Here is a 2575-nt window from a genome sequence, read left to right as displayed (position 1 = left end):
TAAATATTAAGTACCTTGATCAGGCTTGCAGTTTCAGTAAGACAAAAAAAAAAAGCACCATCGTCTTCAGAAAAATAATGTATTAAAACCCTCCTTAACAGCAGGGAAATGAAACAAAAACACTAAAATAAGCTCTTAAGGGGTTACAGTGGGACACATTTCCACAGAACAGAAAAAAAAAATTAAAATAGGCTGCCAATATAAAAGGTTCCACAGCAGGAAAGCAATAAAAGAGTACTTAGGCACAGAAAGTAAGGAACAAGTAATTAACTAAAAAAAAAAAAAAAAAAAAAAAAAAAAAAAAAAAAAAAAAAAAAAAAAAAAAAAAAAAAAAAAAAAAAAAAAAAAAAAAAAAAAAAAAAAAAAAAAAAAAAAAAAAAAAAAAAAAAAAAAAAAAAAAAAAAAAAAAAAAAAAAAAAAAAAAAAAAAAAAAAAAAAGCTGCTTAAAAAGCTGCTTAAAACGCATAAATACACAAGTACAAAGTTTCTGATGCATTTTTTTCAAGCCTGTCTGCGTAGCCACCGTTGTTACAACGGGCTCTCAAACGGAATGGGTGAATTTGCAGGGACATCTGTAAATACAGAAGGCTGCAATGACAGGCTTATGCCAGCATTTGTAAGCAAATGCTCTTCTGAGGAGCTGGGCCACAGCTACATGTCACAGAGAACACCCTGTCTGCTAAATACTGAGAAAAAGTGAGGGAAGATTTAAAATTCCAAGTTATCAAGAGGCTCAGTGCAATCCAGAATCCACCTCGAGCCAATCTTCTCCTGTCAAAGCCCGTTGTGATCCACACAAAAGAAAACAAGGAAAAGTTTGAGGGGCTAATCTTTGTCTTTCTCTTCAGATTATCTGTGTTGCATTTCCCTGAAAAGATGCAGATTTCATGGTCTGACCCCTGATTCTGAAAGGCAAGAGCTGACACTCCTATTGGAGTCCCAGGGGTGGGTTGGTGGCAGAATTCTGCACACTCTATTCCTCCTGCAAGGAAGAGGACAAGGAGCTCTGGCACGCGTGGTTACGGGGTATCAACAGCAAGGGAAAAGCAAAATAGAGGGGAAGTGCATCCAGTTTGGTGTTTAGTGCTTCACATTCACATATGGAAACATCCTTCTGCACAGCAAGGAAAATGCACACTACCTAAGCAAGGACTGCAACCGGAATGCTAGGGGTGAAAAAAAAGGAAAGCAAGCGATTTCCACCAAAAAAATCAGCAGTATCTTAGCAGAGTTTAGCAACCAAATCAGCTGTGTGCTGTTCATGCACTGCTTACCAAAACAGCTACCTGAAAATGAAAGTCAGGCTAAGCTGAAATGCATTTCTCCACGCTCTTATTTTAGGGAAACAGTCACCACTGAATCACCACAGAGACATTCCAGAACCAAAGCACGACTGACCAGACACTTCCACACTTCTGAAGTTGTGCTGCACAAGAGTTGTATTTGAAGAGGGGGAGTTGTGGAATGGAAGTACTGCATTAATAAGAATTTATAGCACAAATACAGCAGAAGGTGTCTTCAGTCATGTCATTAGGCTGCATTATTTGCTTGTGATTTTTAATGGAAACCTCTGAAGATCACCCTGGAATTATCAGTGCATTCAGGGCTTCTTGCCACAATCCATGTCCTGTCACTCTGAGAGACTCTCTGGTAATTTTAGCTTTCAGCCACATTGCTGCACCAAGTCAGAATGAGGCAGCAAGTGCTGGAGACCCTTTAAAAAAAAATAAAAATGAAAAACACTTTCAAATCAGAGCTCAGACTTTAAAAAAAAATATCTTTGTCTGGCAGACTTTGGATAGTAAGGCTGCTTAGTTAAAGAGGTTCCCACGTGTGATCCTCCTAGCTGGTTTGAACAGTTTTAAGTCAAGAACATGACGTTTAAAATAGGAGGTATACTGATATTCTCTAACTTATGTCAAATCTTTAATGTGTTTGGCATGGAAATGCTGCTCCATAATGACTTGGCCCGGTGCCCAAGGTAACAACGCTGCTTCCCCTGCTGCCTTGACTCGCTGCCAAAAGCAGCGGAGCAGGCATTTCCCTCAGACAACGCTGCTAATGAAAACTGTCAAAGGCCTTTCAACACTCCTTGTTTTGTTACAATTAGAGTTGTCATCTCAATCGTGTGGCTTGCTAGACTTGCGCTCCCAGCGTGGATTTCTCAGCAATATGCTCGTGCCTTACCTCTAACACACTGGAAACAGAGCTCTGAATAAAAGAAGCTCCCTCTCTTTGGTTTGGGAAAAAAATTGTATGGAAACAACCAGCAGAACCCCAACACTGCAACTTGCCACCAAGACAATAATGACAATTCTTCCACTAGCTTCAGGAGATGCAGGTAGGTGAAATATCACCTCTTAGACAGAAAAAATTCAGGTTGGGAAGGCTGGGGCAAGGGAGTTGTGACCCTTCTGACATAGCACAGCCAGCACAGGATTAAAATATCCCCTCCCTCATCTCCCTCTCAGAAATGGAGAGACACAAAGGCAAGGTAACCCAAAAGAACACCCCAAAATCAAGCTCAGCAGCACACAGGGCTGTTTTGCTGAGGCAGCACACCCTGCCCCAGCCA

The sequence above is a fragment of the Empidonax traillii genome, unplaced genomic scaffold (assembly GCF_003031625.1).
Source record: "Empidonax traillii isolate 1590-97213 ecotype Southwest subspecies unplaced genomic scaffold, ASM303162v1 scaffold1403:size281853, whole genome shotgun sequence".
Taxonomy (NCBI): domain Eukaryota; kingdom Metazoa; phylum Chordata; class Aves; order Passeriformes; family Tyrannidae; genus Empidonax; species Empidonax traillii.
The sequence above is the reverse complement of the archived record's forward strand: the minus strand, read 5'-3'. Positions refer to the sequence as shown.